This window comes from Diachasmimorpha longicaudata, chromosome 12 (genome assembly GCF_034640455.1).
Source record: "Diachasmimorpha longicaudata isolate KC_UGA_2023 chromosome 12, iyDiaLong2, whole genome shotgun sequence".
NCBI classification, from domain to species: domain Eukaryota; kingdom Metazoa; phylum Arthropoda; class Insecta; order Hymenoptera; family Braconidae; genus Diachasmimorpha; species Diachasmimorpha longicaudata.
In genome coordinates, this window is record NC_087236.1 from 501785 (window position 1) to 521820 (window position 20036).

General features: G+C 34.4%; 1 protein-coding gene and 1 long non-coding RNA gene across 2 annotated transcripts in view; both read right to left on the reverse strand.

Moving 5' to 3' along the window:
- Positions 1 to 20036, reverse strand: part of LOC135168185 (uncharacterized) — a 46972-nt gene that overhangs the window by 23276 nt on the left and 3660 nt on the right. The window lies entirely within an intron of this gene.
- LOC135168186 (uncharacterized) lies at positions 5771 to 16228 on the reverse strand. The gene is made up of 3 exons (XR_010300010.1): positions 15914 to 16228; positions 15523 to 15832; positions 5771 to 5909 (listed from the first exon to the last, which is right to left on the reverse strand). It is a non-coding gene; the product is annotated as an uncharacterized LOC135168186 (long non-coding RNA).

The window sequence follows — 20036 nt, forward strand, 5'->3', positions numbered from 1 at the left end:
TTGTTAAACCTGATGAGCTGAGAAGTATTACACGGCTTAATGTAAAAATACTTGTAAAACAAGTGATCAAGGGGATTGGAGTGAAGCTTATCGAGTTCTGTAAAAAAAATGTTTCTGCTAAAATAAAGCCAAACTTCATTCTTCCAAAACACCAGAAAAATCACATTATTCGAAATTCATTTGATCATCGACATGACAAAATAACTCCGAACTAACCTTATAACCCCCCTATTTCCATTTGAATTTGCTCTCACCACATTAACAATTCAATCGATAATTCATCTCGAATAATCGATATCCCCCAGGCAATAGATTCCGCGAGAATATCAAGTTAACTCATGTGTATCCCAAGAATCCCAGCGGCTAAATCTCTATTATGGGATGGCATGAGTATAAAATCATAGTAAATAGCTGGGTGGAGCGCAGATAGTAGTTATTCACCGGAAAACACGAATTATTCCCCACAAAATGTCATCGAATGCTCCGACTGTTCCCAACAGTGAAACTGACAAACTTGGCGAAACTTTGACCAACTGAAACAGAGATCAACTGTCAGCGGCAATTTCCCTCATCACAACAATATTCGATGATCGCGCACTTACTTGTCACATCATGTTGCTACAACTAAATATAACCTGCGGTACAACACATCCCCCAATAAGCCCCAATAAGCCTCGATACCGTGATCAATAATCGATATTGATAATTGTCGAGTTATTGTGGGGAGGGATAAATATTAAACCATTGAATATGTTCATTGAGGGTAAAATAATGTGTGGAGTAAGGAGTGATATTGGATTGTCTCAATAGAGGAGCAATACAGTACTGGCTCTCCCCATTTTCATTCGACGGGGTGTCACCCCTAGCTCGACGGACGGATGGCTGCAAGCCTCCAATGCGCCGGCGTTGCGATCCTGCGCAACCATATTCGCACCAGAAACTCCGGTGATACATCTAATGGATGCTGAGGAACGATCCAATGGATCTTTGTAGTCATCTCGGGGATGAGAACAAAAAGAATAATGAGAATGAGAATTGTTAATCCCTCGGGCTTCTTTTTTCTTTTTTTTTTTTCTCCAGTTGTTACTGAATTTCCGAGTCAGTCTAGTCTAGTCATAATGTGGCATTTTTTTTGTTGTTTTGGGGAGACAGCTGTGGTCTTGCTTTGGAGTTTCTCCTATTCCTCGATGAGAGGCGAGAAGAGGAATTTAATCGGTTTTGCAGGTGGTGCAGGACGGTGGTCGGGTCAAGATATAGCTCCTGGCAATCCAAGTTTCTTTTAAAATGGCTTCAAGTTTTTCACAATTTTTTCTTTCATTTCTATATAATTCAGATGGTGTTTGTTGGTGAATTATCTAGGGGACGACCAGCAGTGGACGATTGTTGGGTTTTTTGACATCTCTTTTTTGAAAGTTGGCATTCCATGTGTTGACGTCTGGTCACAACGACTTCATCTTTCGAGGTTTTCCCACGTTAAAAAATAAATAAAACCAAAATTTTTGAAATTTCATTTTCCAAAACTGGAGCGTGGCCCTCGTCGCTGCATCATTTATACAATTTTGTTTTCCCTTTCCTCTTTATTTCATAACCGAATTGTGAATCTTCTCTTCTCATTTGAGAGAATTGGGATAGAATCGATGGATTTTACGATTTGCCAGAGACAATAACAAATGATTTCTATATAATAAAAATATGAAATATTGATATTTAAATCGTCTTTGACAACAACAGAGTGATTTAAAGCTGCTCCTGTCACACGGGAAAAAATCAATTTCAAGACGTTTATTCCTCTCTGATTATTTTCGTCTTCCTCTTCCACAACAATTATAATAATAATTAAAATCCGATTACCATAATGGGAAATATACTGATGTCCTTCTACTGTATAAAGGGAAAAATTGTCGTGAAATTATGTAGGAATACCTGAGGAGATTTTTCTATTAGTCGAATGGCGTTTAAAATGACTTTTCAATATTTATTTTCATCACAAAAAACATCTATTGAACTCCAGAATGATTCGACTTCATTGAATGTAACTAGTGAATAAAGCAAAAAAGTATAAGATCTATTTGAGGTATTTATTCACGACAAATGGGTCAACCTCGAACCCTCACCCTTTTGAGAATTGATGACGATGTTTTTTATTATTGAGGGTTTGAAAAACTGGGACCTTCGCTTGTTGATGGGATGTTAATGCTTCGGAATTTTATAATGTAAATTTAATGGAGAAAAAGTTTCTTAAATTTTGTTTTAATCGAAATAGTTTCTAATGGAAGGAGAACCACAAATTCGATTTGGTCGATTTATTATTATGAAGTCATAGGAAAGTTGAACTATAAAAATCAAGGAAATAAATTAGAAAAATTTCAAGTCCGGGTTTGTCCCGGAGCAACTACTGTACGACGTGATTGGAAATTTGAAAAAAAGTGATCTTCATACATTTCAAGACAGAACTTCACGTGTTCAAATGAAAATTGTTGATAAATTACCCCGAGAATGATAAAAAACAATTTTTCCAGTAAAGAAATTTCCCTTCTTCCTATAACTTATTTCCCGTACATGCGTTTTCTGCTTCCTAGAGGTTCCTATATTATTATTATATTATTTCTATCCTGAAATTTGGAAGAAGTAGGAGATAACAAGTTCACAGGTGATTAGATTTCACTACGTGAACTTGAGCCTCAAGTTAAATGGGTAAGTCGACCCAGATCACTTTACTGGAGAACTTTGAAAATAATAATGGGAACCACCAAGAGACATTTTCATACGTGAGATAATAGTCAATAGACTTTCTAACAGAAAAGATTTTTTCAAAATCTTCGATTTTAAATTTATAATTTGACTCATTTCGATGATAATTGCAAACTCAAAATTTTTTTCTACCCAGAGAGCTAAAATTACGGAAATTGGAACTTATTTGCTGATTATGGAATCGCCTCGGAAAGTATAAATAAAGGTATAGTAATTTTTCACCGGTAAGGCAAGTAAGAATGACAGAGCAGTCTGAACATAAAGCCGCGATTTTTTATGAAAATTACGTGTCAGCTCCATTAACTTTCCTACAATCACAAACAGTTTTATCATAAGGGAAAATATACGGGATTTTTATTGATTATTTTTCCCATCCAAATCTTGGCCAATAGGATTGCACCATTCGACGTTATTTTGTATAGTCAACACGGTATTTCAGCGGATATTCTTGAAAATTACACTGGAAATTTTGCATGTTGATATATATAAAAAAAAACAAATGTTGAAGTAACCCTCAATTGTATCTGACAGATTAAATGGCAATTCGTTGAAAATTATGTCTCATGGTGCAATTCTATCGGCCAAGATTTGGATGCAAAAAATAATCCCCCGAATACCACTCGAACTTCGAAATTATCTGATATTTCCCTCAAGGTTCCCTGCAAACAAATAAGCTCGTCAAGTTTTCCAGAAAAATCACTCGCGCTTCGCGCTCGTGATTTTAAAACTGGAAAACTTGACACGTTCATTTGTTTGCAACGAACCTATCGGGAAATATCCGATAATTTCGGAGCTCTTGTGGTATTACATGCGATTATTTTCCCCATCCAAATTTCAGCCAATAGAATTGCACCATTTGTTGATATTTTGTATAGCCTACCTCGAATATCAGCGATAATTTTTTGAATATTTTGGTAAACAAACGACACTTAACCAAATAAACCTCTTTTCATGTCATGGCACAATTCTCTTGGCCGAAATTTGGATAGGAAAAATAATCCCCTGAATACCACTCGAGCTTCAAAATTATAGAATATTTCCCTCTAGGTTCCCTGCATACAAATGAAGTCGTCAAGTTTTTCAGGAAAAATCACTCGTGCTTCGCACTCGTGATTTTTTAGCCTGAAAAACTTGACTCCTTCATTTGTTTGCAACGAATCTATCGGGAAATATTCGATAATTTTGAACCACTTGTGGTATTATATGTGAATATTCCCATTTATCGATTATAAAATCTGCAATTTATCACACGTATTCAGATAAAAAGCTGGGAAAAACTTTAATTTTAGAGAACAAGCCAATTAATTGGCTGAATGGAAGAAGGATTCTTTTGAAATAAAAGTTTTCTGGAATATATTCACTTAGAGAAGAACTTTAAATGATTTAATTGAGAAGTATTTCATCGAGAAGAATTATAACATCGGCCGGAACGTTACTATATTTTCCCCCGATTTCTTCGCTAATTAGGTCGGTAAAAGTGGACAATTATTTGTCATGAACTACACAAAAAAAAATCTCATCCGTCGATCTTAGAAGTTGAATGTTTTCAATGATTACCTCTTGGGAAATCATCCATAATTAACAAAATCATTCTTTTGAAATATTTCAAATAAAAAAGATAGAAAACTTCCATAGAATGCAATTGAAAAATTCAAAATTTAAGCGAAAATATCGATGTTTTTGCTCCCTCCACTTCTATGGAAAAAATGTTCTATAAATAGATCTTTTGGAAATTCTTAGGCACAACCTTCAAAAGATTATGTAGATCTGCCTGATGACCTAAAATCATCTTCAGACACTAAAATCTTCCAAAAGCAATGCGTTTTTCTATTTTTATTTCTCAAATTCCTCCATCTTGACACACAAATTACTAAGCCCTGAATTTTAGACGTGTAAATTATGACCTTTCAAATTTTGACTTCCGAAGAATCTTTATAATCTTTCAGAATAATCTCCAAAAGCCATAAACTCTTTTCTACGTGAGTTATTAATTAGCTAAAACCCACGACTATTAAGTCGTTATAAATCATTACGACGATTTTCATCGCACTTTTTTATAACTTTTTCTCCAGATCAATTCTGTGGAGGAGTGGAATGACGTCTTGTTTAATATTCTTTCATCAGAGTAATGAGCGTTGCTGGGAGAGATAATAAGGGGACTTTTATACTCATCATTTTTTTCCACAAAATCATCCATTCCCCGAGTAACGTCCTAATTAAACTTCTTTCGGTCAGAGCGCATTAGAATGTCCTCATGGAGGGGGTAGAGCGATAACGCGTTAATTCGGAAGAGTGAAGAACCGAAATTTACGGTAAAGTAACAAAGGTGATAGTCAACGAGTTGTTCAATTTCACTGCTGGATTTATTCGAGTGGTACAGATTAGACGAAATCGCCTTTAAATAGTTCCACGTTCATTACCATTATTTGATCCTCGTTAAATGCAACAATTCTTCCACAACATCATCCAACTAGAGAAATTATAGAAAGCTTTGAGTGGACATAACATTTTGTTTATTGTCCAATTAGGCATTTTTTAAAAAGAGAAATCTCTCCCTAAAAATGTTGGAATGACTAATTTTTTAAATAATCAGCAGATCAATAACATTTCGAAGCTTCCATTCAACTCGATTTTTGTTGATGATTTTAGGTGAAGATTACTCAGGACTAGTCAATATTAGCAGTTGTGTTATTGACGATACGATGTAGTATATTATTAGTACACAAACATATATGATATGATGTACGCTTACCGGTAACGTAGGTTTCACTTCAGGCACACTCAATCCAAGGTTACTCAATTGGTTCAAACACTGCTGCATACAATCCGGAACACTTTCTCCATATTTGGAGTAGGCTTTTTGTTCCTCTTCGTTTCCCCTCAACACATTATTGGTGCTGTTATTGGTTGTGTAACCTTGGTCTGAACTAGCGCTGGATTCTGGTCGTGATTGATCCGAATTGTAACAGGGTTTCCGAGGTTTTTGGATAATTCCCACTGGCTCCCAGATTTCACTCGTCGACGATACATAATAATTGCTCTCGTGTGTCTCTCTATTGCGCTCGTCAATAATTTTATTATTACGAGACACTGTGACTTCTTCTTTAGTTACAATACTGGACTTTGTACTTAGTGACGTTTCCAAACGTACTGGAGCCCTTTTAAAAATATGGCAATTGGGTGTACTCATATAAACAATCATCAAAACTAGAATTACTATAAGTAATTGGAGCAAATGACAATTCTGCCCTTCAACAATTTCAATGAATTTATTGAGTTCAAGTGAATGATGAGATAATCAAGTTTGCCATCGGCTTTGATGCCAAAGAATCGAATGATTGTATTGAAAATGTATGTCAGTGGGTACAGGAAATGGTAAACTCATTATAGACTCATAGTAATAGATAGAAGATATTTTTATACTCCAGTACGTGAGCCGAGTAATTACAAAATCAACATGTTTTATGTAATTTAAACATTTATATTGCTTTCCTTCTGTTAAAAATGCTGGTATTTACGCACAGAAACATCTAAATAACGTAAATTGAATGTTAATTACGTTTATGAAATCATTCTCTAGGATTTTCCAAGTTCTTCTATCAGATTATTAGTTGAATTTTTCATTAAACTATCAATACATAATTTTTCTCTTTCTTCCATATGTTTTTTTGGGAAAAATAGAAGAATCGCTGAAGCAATCGTCTTCGCAAACTAATCAGTTCTTTACATCAAAATGTGGAAATGAGTGCATTACGCGATGGACGGAGAGAAATTTTTTAATGACGATTACCCCTCCGTTTGGTAAACATGTATTTTTAAAAATGTTTGATATATAAACATCTGGTTTTATTTTTCGTTTGAAAAATACTGTCCTGAGGAGAATAAATAATATCTTGTTTATGTTGAATTTTCTGTTTACAGTGCAGTAACTTTTATCTAGATGACAGAAAATTTGGAAGTTTGCGTGAAATCTGGATCAAAATACTATGCTAAATTTTGAGATAAGTGACATATTAATTATCCTCAGCAAAACAATATTTCTCCACTGAAAATTTTTTGTCATCAATTACACTTAAAAAATCGTCAAATATATTCGTCAATTAGTTAACCGTAATTGAGGTTTTAATAATGTTTATCAAAACATTATTTACGTTGAGATTTTTCGATGCATACGTTAAAATATACAAAAATCATTCTATTCGATATTAAAAAACGGTTTTCTAGTGAAGAGAAGAGACCTAATCCCACCAATTCATTAATTCACCGCTTGATACTGTATCATTAAGCAAAATAAATAAAAAAAAATTAATAAAAATAAATGCTGTTGATTAAACTATTACTCGGTTGTTTTAAAAATGAAATCGCAAAATTATAATATCATATAGACTGTTAAAGGCAAAAATAATGTTGCAACTTTTAGAATATAAATAAAATACTTCTAAATATCGTTGGTTAGTAAGCAAATTAAAAAACATTTTAGCAGAAGGTATTTACGCAATATAAAAGTTTTAATGAAGTTTTCATTTAATAATTAAGAAGTAACTACCATTTCCGTATTTATAAATTTTTTGAAGTTGTATCTATTCTACCTGAGGATTCCAGCCCTGATAAGAATTTGATTAAGTAGATCACAGGATGGTATTTGTCCCGTGAGTATCGCCTCTTTTATAGCAACACTGTCATCGCCCTCGAGCTTAATAGGTACCCCATTAATCAATAATACTTCCTCCTCACATATCGAGGATTTCTTTTCGCAGTCAATAACCTTTACCCCGGGCCCAAGGATAGACTCCACTGTCGACTGAATCTCCTGATCATCCATATCTACACACAGTTAACAAAAGCACATCATTCATTATCGGGGAGTGATTAGAGATCGAAGATGACGCTACCAGTTGAAAATTGTCACATCACAAAAATACGATCGAGATGTGATCTCTTCTCAAGAAAACGGTCAAATAATATTTAGCTATTGGAAAATTATATCTATGGAGATGCGACGGGACATCTACACGATGTGAAAAGTTTGGTGAAAAGTACCTAATTGTTTAATAATTATATTGTCTTTGGCCCGTTCGAGATTTGTTGACTGGTCAGCAAAATGTTTCTACTCAGTGGAGAAAAAGTACTTAACTGCCCAAGAAAATTTATAAACAGTTTAATAATTCATCATAAAATTGTGTCGTTTTGTTATCTGTCGTGACGTGATGGTCCGTTGAGGTAATTTTTCAGTGAGAAGAGAGACTTATCCAGAAGCAATTATTTTTCAAGTATTTTTATTACGACTGTCATAAACTGTGAACAATTAACTCAAATGTCAGATACTTTTGCAATAAAGTTTTCCACATTTATACCAACGAGATAGACTAATATTATCTTTATAGTTTTCCCTTTACTCAAATAACGACTTCCCCGGTGATATTTTGACGTATCATAACGGACCATAAGTCTCCTTACTCGTTATTATTTTTCTGCCAAAATGAAACTAAACATTGCATTCAAAATAATAAAAGTTGGGCATCTGAAGTGGTTCCATCATCACATGCCAGATAACCGTCCTATGGAAGGCATATCGCGCACATTCTTGCCATATGACAAAAATCGATCATCCGTAGGTCGATAATGGGACCCGGCAATGACAGTTACATGACCGTTATACGACTTGTCATGTAATTTTCTTATATTTCTAGGAATTATTTATAACTCATTAATGAGATCACTGAATTATCCTCGAGGGATATATATTCCGCCTTCACCTCGAATACGATTATTATTATTATTATTTAGAAAATTGGAGAGACTTGGAATTTCAAAGAAAACAACTTCTGCTTTAACCCAGCGGAGAATCGAACCCGAGTCTCCCAGTATCGCGCCGGGCACACTTACCGACAATTATTATCATTTATTATTCATTAATGAGATCACTGGACTATTATTATTATTTCTAGCAATGTTTTACCATTCCAAGTATTCTCAGAACCGTTGAATGCGGCCTAAAGTTCACAATTTCTATTCACAATAATTCATCGATTGATTCAATCAATGATTATTCAATGAATGAATTATTTTGAATAGAAATTTTGTACTTTAGGTGGCATTCGATGGTTCTGAGAATCCTTGGAATGGTAAAATTACTGTTATTGATGGAAAACCCAGCCGGTTTACGAATTACGTTGATTTCTCTGAACGTTGGGGTTTAGATCTTTATATGGAGAAGTTACCTAACGGATCAAGTGGAGTGCACTCGACAATTGCGGTGTGAAGGTACCTAGAGTGGATACTTTTAAAGATATTTCGCATGTTCCGGATGAAATGACGCATTTTTTTACTCGAGTTTGGAAGTGGTATTTTGAGCTCGCATTTTGCAAATTTTTGGAGGCATACAGATGAATTAATTGCACTGCTAAAAAACTTGATCAGTTTTCTGGGAAATTTACGAAAAATCAAGGTGCACTAGGTGCGAGATATCCAAATATCGCGTGACCTGGAAAACTCATTGGGTATTTCCCTCAAGTTTTCCTGGACATCAACGGTCGAGATCAGTTGGCGAATAAAATCCCTCGCGTTGTGCGATGGGAATTTTAATCTGGAAACTTGCAGAACGATTTCATCAAATAACTTTTTTATGGAACATAAAAAATTGAACCTCATACGTGTCCTTACGAAAGCTTTGATTTATCATTCACTATTTTTCTTTAAATAGTTCATTATTTTCATGCAATGCAAAATTTTCTAATTAAGACTGTAGTAACTTAGAATATTTCATTTGGATGGAGTGCAAAACGATTTGAGCTTTATTTTTATTTAATTAAAAATTAATTAAAGTACCGAACTGAATTTTTCAACTCTTTATGACCTGTTATGTTGGGATAATCCACACCCCAGATTGGCAGATAACCCTGAGGATTTTCAATCTGATTAAGAATTCTTCAAGTAAGGAAACAGGCAATAAACATATGCCCTGGATATAAAAATCTATCAGTGAGCCCATGAGAGTTAATACCGTTATGACAACTGGTTTTTTTTGTCAAGTCTTACGTCATATTTCAGGGAAGGATTTATATTGACACTTTCAGATTAACGGATGGGTGCTCTCACCAATTAGGTTGTTGCCTGTCATCACGAATTACGGAATAACGAACTTTGGTACAAATTGCGTGTGAATTTCGTTCAAATATTGAGAGTGTTTGGTATATGTGGACAACAATTAATCATATGTCAATAGCTATTTTCAGTCCCTGTCAGTATTTTATAGTTTTTCACAGAACAGGACCGAAATGTTTAGAATAGTTTCAATGCACAGAACCAGAGAGGAATGAATGAACAAGGGCCTTTTGTCAAATGGGCCCGGAGTGTGAAAACTTTGGTCATTAAGGGTCAGTTGTGTGATAAAAAACAGATTACAGTTCCTAGTTGAATCATTTTCATATTATTTAACAATTCCTGTCCATAATTCAATATCAAATGTACAAAAAATAAATTGTCTTCGCCTTCATGATGTTCCCAAATTCAAAATTGAGAATTGGAATTGTTATTAAGGTATCGGGGGGACGATATAATAGCAGTGAATAATTTTGTCGGAATATAGCACAGCTATTTCCACAAGCAAGTCAGAGTAAATCATGTGCATATGGGTAAATTCATCGATGTCATAAGGGGTGAGTAGAATCTTACAGAAATACTCATCGCACAATTGGATTCTGGCGATGCTGTGGCTCCGAAACAACGTAAACTATACCAAAATTCCAATGAACGTTTGGAACACATAATCACAATCTACAACTCAACCAATAAATTCGATTGTCACACTGTGTCGCATCTATGTATATTGAAATTCTAATTAAAACTATGACTGGAAATTTTAAAGCTGATAACTGGGTTACACTATCTGTTGATGTTTATGTGTCGTTTTAATTATCTCGATGGAAGGCGTATTAGTGTTGATTGTTATGAGTTCTCGTCGTTCATTAATTGTTGTCTCTCTGCGTTAATATGTGAATCTGATTATGTTGTTTATAGCTTTATTCCCATCGGAACTACTCGAGAGTTAATGTGGAATGAAATCTCTGTATCTATGTCTTGCTCTACAATTATTAATTATGTTATTGTAAACTACTTTATCAATACGTTCACTGAATACTTGAATTGAGGAAATAATTTCATAAATAGAAACAAATCGTAGATAAAGGGAATCTGTTTCACCTGAAGGGAGGATTTTACAAATTTTTTAACAAATTTCCTCCTAGAATTATTGATATTTTGACAAATCAAAGGATCTTCATAATTTTGTAATTCCTTGAACGACACTTTAACCAACAATTAACAAACTTTTCGAGTAATTGTTATTGAACAGTTCTGCCCGTTCGTAAACAACGGTTTTGTGTTTTCAGTCAATTTGACAGTCAGTTAATGACTTTCGGAAATGACTCTTAAAAATTCAAATAAAAACCTTGAAAGTTGCATCATAAAAAGTGGAATTATCTATCGAGAAAATAAATACGGAAAACTCACCGCAGACACTATCAAACATGAAGCCGACATGGGATTAAAAGACCACGAAATATCCCTCTTATCGACTACGGTCCCCCAATTTTCCCGATATCACGGTATCCAACACATTATTTTCTATTACTCCAAATGATTTTAAATCGTTGGTCTATTAAAATGGAATAAAAAACGTGAACCCATTACTTCATAATGGCCAGTTCATAATAAGAATATAATTGAACTTCTTGATACCATTTTAGCGATTTTCGGATCCGATATTATCCATTTAAAAATTATTTGGGGAGTGTTAAAAAAATGTTGGTTTAAAATTTCAATTAAAAAAATTAAATGGTTTGGATAGAAGAGAATAGAAATGACGAATTTTGATAGCACTGGAACTACATGATTTACTGTTTTAGTTACTTATTTTCAATATTGCTGGATTATAAAATAATATATTTCTCTGGGGATTTTCTTCCACAAAAACCACTTTTTTTACGAATTACCAATAAAGTTTTTCATCACACTGTGTCAGGAAAGTCCTTTCACTGACTGGAAACTCAGTTTTTCGACGCGACGGGATTAAAAAATATATACAATATGTACATTATTTCCATATTCATATAAAATATATTTAATTCACTGCGGTCGATGTTTTTTGTAATAGTTTTATCGTTGTTTCTAGAAATATCAGACTTTAATTAGTTCCCAACCAAAATAATATTTAATGTATCAAAAATGAAACGGAGCAAATTAAAAAACGATTTCTATCCTTTTAGTAAATTGAAAGATTATCGGAAACTACATGTAGTTTTTAGAAAACTCGATCACATTTAGAATCCTAATTTTTTCCTCAATTTAATAACCATTTTTATTGAAAAAAAAGTTTAAAAAGCAGAACATACTCAACATTTTCGTTGTAGTCAATGATTAAAATCTCAATTTTTGATCATGAGACGTAAAAAAACTAATAAATTTTTTGTACACTTCGTAAAAAATAGAAGTATAAACATATAATATGAACACTTTCCGAAATTTATCTCAAATAATACTGACGATGTATGATTTTTGTCCAATTTTAACTCATGCAATTAGAAAATTTGGCAACGCAACATATTCAGAACCAGCGGATTCGGTCGGTAAGATACCGACGTGAAGGTAAAGCTGCTTCAACTTCATTCATGACGAGCATATATTGCCTTCATTTATCTAAATCCCAAATTTTCCCTTTACAAATTAGTTGAAAAATTGGAAGAGTAAAAATATTGAAAAGTATCGCAACCCGACTAAACGTAAAATTACTTTAACAGCGCAAAAACGGCTGAACTAGTATTCAGAAATCAAGGGTCATCTCATCTCATACACGAAACCAGATGATGAAAATTCATTCGATCATTTTTACTTCAAAGTCTACCGAAACTCCTATATTTTGCGCTAAAAATTCCGACTCAAATGTCTGACATTTTCAATAATAAATTCCTCTGAAATTTTATAGCGTCTTAAGAAATGTCGCCTTAGAGCTCGTAAAAATTCATTTTCCAGGCAGATTTACGATGCGCCTTGAAATTTTCGCCACTTGCAGAAAACTCAGTCTTTCATTCCTCGAGTTGGATTTTATTTTTAACAGTGCACCTCCAAAAATCTCGCCTATTTCATGATCTCATTGTATTCAACACGTCCAGCGATTCAACTCTCCAAACAAAGCATGAAACAAACATCTATGCCAGTAATTATTTACAAAATCTGTGCTCTCAGAAAGTCGGAAGAAAAAATTAGCGTACACACCTATTTTTACAAAAAAGAAAAATCTCCTATTCGTGTACACAAAGCCTCTCGTTTTTATTCGGTACGGAATAATAATGAAAAGGAATGGATGGCACATTCATGAGCACAAGTACTTTGTGCATTGTACTGACTGCGCGAATAATGGAAGCACATGAAACGTGAAAAAATATCTCGTAACAAGGCGCTACATTGCGACTTCACTAAAATCACGCATTTTGTACTTTCAAATAAACGCACAGGCAAAAAAATCTACAACAATCTACAAGAGAAACAATAATCTACACTCTCTTCCATTTGAATAAGAAATTTTATCACCGTTTCACGAGTGTTAATTCCGTAATTGCTTGAACGTAAGTCATAAAACTCTCGACACACGAAACTCTTAAAACAAAATCTCCCATCGGCATAACAAATGGACTTAAATAACAATCTTTGACACAAAATATTCATTGTTTTACAAAATGCGGTGGTATAAAGCCTATTGTTCGAGAAGAAGGAACTCAATGTCGCAATTTTGAAGATGATTTCATTGTCACGTACATCACATAAACAATTCCTACACTAATCTGATTCAATTCTCGAAGGATTCAAGTTTATATATTCCACATAGGAATGAAAGGCGCACAACTCCCAGACAAACTTTATATTATCAAAAAAACATTATCTGCTTCTATATTGTACGTGACTGTAAAATCAAGATTTTTAATTCGATTAAATAATTATCTTAATCAGCAACAACCATTTTTTTATCTGCAGAAAATAATGTGCAGTGTTTCACATTTGCATTGGAATTTTTTATCTCATAATAACTTGAAAATAATTCCTAAAACTCGGAGAAAAAAATCTTTCAGTTGATCTGCAAAACAAATGTGCTTGAAAACAATTCATAACAGAAATTTTTTATCATTTATTCAAATCTCGATAATATACCGTGTTAATATCACAATTTTGAAGATGATTTCATTGTCACGTACGTTCGACAAACAGTTTGTCAACTAATCACATTCAATTCTCGTGAGATTCAAGTTTATGCATTTAATCCGCGTAATCCATTCAATGCTTCAACTAAAACATGTAGGATAACACATAATCTGTGTTGTGCGCCTTGAAATGCAACTACTTCCAAGCCATTTATCTAATTAAAAAGTCATTCTTTGATTGTCGTCTGCAGATAACAGTAAAATCTGATCAATAAAAATTCTAGAGCAATATATGTAAAGTTTTACTTGATCAAAGAATTGAATCAATTTAGCAATTCCGAAAGCAGTTTCATTGTCACGTACTTTTAGCAAAGAAATTGTACGCGAATCTGATTCAATACTCGTGAGATTTGAATTGATGCGATTTCCCATCCATTCAATGCTACAATTAAAGTGGGTACGAGTGTCGTATACCATCTATAACATACACCTCGAAGTACAACTGATTCCAAGACGTTTATTGAATAAAAAATCATAGTTTGATTATTTTTTATACGAAACACCAAAATATGTGTTCTCAATTTATTCATTTATTTTTTTTTAAATTAAATGAAAGTGTTACAACTTCATGAAGAAGAAAAGTTGAAAGGAAACTTTACCGAACACCTAAATAACTTCAGAAAACAGAAATTACTTTAATGCTAAACATAAAACTCTTGAAGCAAACGCTTTGAAAAACATCTCTTTGTCCATCTGGTAAATACATAACTTAAATAACAATCCTTGACCCAAAATATTCATCACTTCAAAAATCGCGATAATATAAATTCTATTGTTCAAGAAGAACTGAGTCAATGTCGCAACTTCCGAAGGTGCCTTGATTGTCATCTACATCGAATAAACAACTTGTACACAAATCTGATTCGACTCTCGTGAGATTTGAATTGATGCATTTCCCCACCTCCGATGGTAAATGATCCCAAAACATGTATCTAATAAAAAATCATAGTTTGATTGTTTATTATCCGTGACAATGAAATCTCTATTTCCTCTATATTTATTTATTCTTCCAGAGAAGTTTGAAAAAATGTACAAAACTTCATAAAAAAAAGGACCTCTTTAATAAAGTTTAATCATAAAACTTTTAAAGCAAATACTTTGAAAAAAGTATCTTTGTCCATCTGCTAAATACATAGACTTAAATAACAATCCTTGACCCAAAATATTCATGACTTCAAAAATCGCGATAATATAAATTCTATTGTTCGAGAAGAACTGAGTCAATGTCGCACTTCCGAAGGTGCCTTCATTGTCATGTACATGAAATAAACAACTTGTACACAAATCTGATTCAATTCTCGTGGGAGCCGAATTGATGCATTTCCCCACTCTCAATCCATTGAATGCTACAACCGAAGCGTGTACCAGTGTACCAGTGTACATAATCTATGCTGTGCACCTTGACGTGTATCTAACCCCACATTTACCTAATTAAAAACTCATTGTTCCAGTGTGTTTAACGTGACAGTAAAATCAACATAATAAACAATCAATAAATTAGTATTATCAACAAACTCACCTTACGCCCTCGTTGTCTCTAACAACAATCTCACATAATCCTCACCTCTAGCCTACTGATAACGCTGATAAAATCATCAATAGGTGAAAAAACCCTGTTACCACAGAGGGGAAACTTATCGAATTGAAAGCTGTCCCTTCAGGTGCAGACCCCGACTTTCTCAAAATATACTATTTACCGCACACGGTTTCCCCCGGTTTCTCATTTTCACTTTTCCCTCAAACTGAGGTGCACCGATACCCCTTTACGTCCAGCATAGATTTCCCACCGCATCACTATTTTTACACACCTGCTAACCTCATTGAATTACCTGTGGATAAAACGTAAATATTATTTTTCCAACGATCCACCACTCGTACGTTAGACCGAAGGACTTTTTTTTAACGCGTACCACATAGCCACATGTTGATGTATACCTGAGTCCCTTTCCCAGTGGGAGATTCAACCGTAGATATTGTAATCATTGGGTATACCCTTGGACAATAAGCTAATCCAATTAACCTGGTAAATATTTAACCACTAAAAGTTGATAAACCATTATCATCAGTCTTATGCACCTTGGCAATGCTGATTGTACATAAAAGGTGATAAAAAAAAAAAAAATGGTCGCTTGAAAAACAATGAGCGAGACAAAGTGCAAGATGTCCTCCTCTTTACGGCTCAACCGCTCGAGGCCAACTGGCGATGGCGACTGACAGTCGTGATCCACAGGCGCAACTGCTGCCACCGCCATCATCACAACTACAACTAAAAAAAATCCAGAGAACACCGATATGTCCCTCCTGTTACTCATCTACTGTCTTCTCTTGCCATGGGGAACACCCATGGATTTTCTTTATTTTCTTTACCGAAATAATCGGCCATTCAGGGTGATATAATAGTGAAGAGCATCGCCGGCTGGGGAGGGCTAACCGACCCACTTAGAGGGAGACAAATGCATTGCTCGCCCCTGGCCAAATCACAATGCAAAACTTTTCGGGGTAAAATCAATTAGCAGCTTTGGAATTTCAAAGAATATGTATTTTTCAGGTTGACAATGAGCTCTTCAGGGAGTCTATCGTGGTCTTGGTTGTGGGTCCCGCTGGTCTCGCTTCCTGGGGTCGAGAGAGATGGCGAGCGGGTTGGGGTGAGCTGGCGCTCCAGTTATTGATTTTTGGGAGCACAATAAACATGGGATTATTCAGAGGCGATTGCACGAGACATGCTATAAAAATATGGTTTGTTTCTCAGGCTCAGTCGGGCTAGAGGACTATATTTTATTGATAAATGAGAATATAATGAATGTCCTCACATTCGTCATAACAGTTGATAATCAAAAAGATAATAAAAACAATTCTCAATGTATATTGCAAGAGGTGGAAAGAATTGTTGCATATAAAGGATGATTAGGATTATGTAATGGACTTTATTAGTCCGCATCAGCTACTTTGCAGCTGCACTCTTTCACTGTGATTATCATGCGTCGATAAAGCAGGTATTGTATATCTTGATATCATCGTCAGGATTAAATTTTTAAACCTACTGTGGAGATAATCCGGAACTCGAGTGATATAATTCTTTTCACTGGCGGTATGTCTCATCAAATATTAATGATTTTTCCTGGAAGACGATCATGTGGAATATTTGTTCTTCATCAATTTTCCACTCGATTTACTTTTTTCTGAACGGTAATGGTTTTAAAAATAGTTTTGCACGGTCAGAACTCGGTAAAATCTTTTTTGGAAGATTATTTCGAATATTTACAATCCATTGCTATTTTTAAGTCAGTGAAAATCGCAAATTAATAGTATATTGTGTCACGTTGTTATATTGCATACATAATATATTATAGTTTTTCTATTTTTTGTATTTTTTATGAAAGGTATTCTAATGTAAAAATGAAACAAATATTTAGTGATTTCAAAGACTTAAAAATTGCCGTAAAGATCTGCGTTCAATGTTTTTATGTTAAATTAAATAATAACTGTCTTTTTAAGTGGGTAAAGATGGTATTTTCCATCGCACTGTACGAAAAAATATTATTCGAGACTCATGAAAATAGTATAATTCGAAACAAGTACAGAAAAGTCGATTTTGGCTCGTGGAAAGACTATAGTACAAGCCGAAAGCTATTTTTTCGTACTGACCTTCACTTTTCCACGCCCGAGAATTGGCATTGCCCTTCGTCAAACTCGAAAAAGTGAAAATCAGTACAAAAAAATATGCTTCATAATTAGAGATTGTCCTAAGAATGTTTAATCGTATCGGATTGCCTACAGGACTGAAAATCTCTATGGCACGAGTCCTAAAATATGCCATTTCAACACACCTGTACGAAAAGTTCGTACTTTACTGCTTGATGAACGAGAGGAAAGTCAGTACTTCCCCGCCCTCGGGCAGCAAGTCACAATTTTTCACCCTTGGAAGCAACTTACCACCCCAGGACGGAAAGTACTGACTTTAATAATGTTCGATACTCGCAGGGAAAGTTTGTTTCCGGCCAGGACGGGTGCAAAGTCACATTTCCCACCCGCTTTGCACCTACGCTGGGGCGGAAAATTACGTTCTAACGACAGGGAGTAAAATAAAGACTCTCTTCAACAGCGAATGAAATCTCCAACCAAATCGAAGGCGATTCTTTAATTTATTCCTCTAGGTCAGAAATAGACGATTTGACGTGGGGGTTATATAACCCTCCCACGAGGTAAAATCTACTTTTCTGCAGCACTTGTTACGAAATATCCCATTTTTCAAGTTTTTTGATTTATTCCTTTTTTTACAGTTTCTCAGGTTCGACAAGATAGGAAATAGTTCACACCTGGCCATGGAAAACATATCACCCGCTTTAACGTGCAAAATTGCCATCCTCGTCTTCGGAGCGGAAGGCAATCTTGCACACGGGACAGCGTGATTTGTTTTCCAGATGAGGTCATGAAATGTTCTATTATACACGGACTGAATCGTTTTAGAAAAATTGTGTTTGTAGCACAGAAAAATAGCTTCAAAATTATGGCAGGGGAGGTCTTCCAGTTTTCGTAACGGAAAATTTAGTTATACGCGAAGAGCAAAATTCAGTAATAAATTCAGTGTTGTATTTTGTCCTTTCCAGGGAAATTAACTTCCCGCTGAGTGAAATTTGTTGACAATATAGTAAAAGTTACTTGACCGCTTGTGAAAAATTACCTGTCAGTTGGTTGATTTCTCTGTATCTGTTACTGAACAGGTGAAAAATTCAGTAGCGAAATAATAAAACAACATAAGTTGACTTACGCCTGAGTCCAGTTTTTTAGCGATATCTTCGAACCTGAAAGAGATAGCACAATTTTTGTCATAACATTTGTTGTAGCTCTCCATTCGGCCCACAAAAAATATTTCGATAAAAAATTTGCCATCTCTCTTGGATTTCGAGATATTCACCAAAAAGTGGCCAATAGTCAGAAACTACTTATCTGGTTTTACCACTTCGCTAATAAATTTTAATGAACGGTACGGTAATTTTTCCCGAATTACCCAAACGTTACAGTAATTTCTACTGACTTTTTCTCTTCGCGTACAAAACGTTATTTATTCTTCTTTTATCTGTAAAACTTTCACAAGAATTTCTCGAAAACGTAATTTACCAGTACTAGACGGTTTCTACAAAATTTCTCTTCTTGTGGAGTTGAACTCAGATAAATACAATTGGAATAAAAGATCTATTTTCAACTACTCAAAGATGAAAATTTGGAAACAGTGGAGGCAACAATTATATCCCTTAATATCAGTTTTTCCCACTATTATTCTCATTTCAAAAGCTGCTAGGTAATTCTCGCAAAAAGGTCTTCTTTCAGCTTTTGAAATGAGTAACACAGTATTCCACAGTTTCCAGGTCGTTACACTGTGATAGGAGACTAATAAGGTAGTGCAGATAGTCTAAATTTTCCACGTAATGCCGCTCCGCTGACTCCGAACTTCTAACCAATAATATCCTGTGATGTGATTATTTATTTGACAGGATGCGCTGTAAATAACCCGTGAACCATCGCCGATATTTTGTCTATTCAACCAGCTCTTCGTAATTCATTGTGTTCAGCCGCGAAAAATAAATGAAGGTGGCAATGAATAAAAGAGGAAAATGTTTATGGGGGAAGAATTATTTCATGGAAAAGGAAAGAGGGAAATAATAGTATTAAATCAATGTTTCATTGTATTGCATTGAAAAATAGATTTTCGCCGAGAATAGAATATGCGATTATCAATATTTTTTTGATGTTCTGACCAAGAGAAGATATTTTTTTTGAAGGAATTTCTTCAGGTCAGTCATTTCAAGGTGTTCAAAATTATTTTGACAAATCACATTCATTAAGCTTCAATAATTATTATTAACATTTGAGAGTACGTGAAATGATTATCGAAGAGAATCTCAGACTCGATGAAAGATGACACGGCATTCAGTAATTAAATCCAATTGACTGGCTTCGAAAAATATCTTTCAAAAATATATTTTCTTTTTCCAAGAAGAGCATTTCTATGTGAATTTCATAAAATAATGTGCA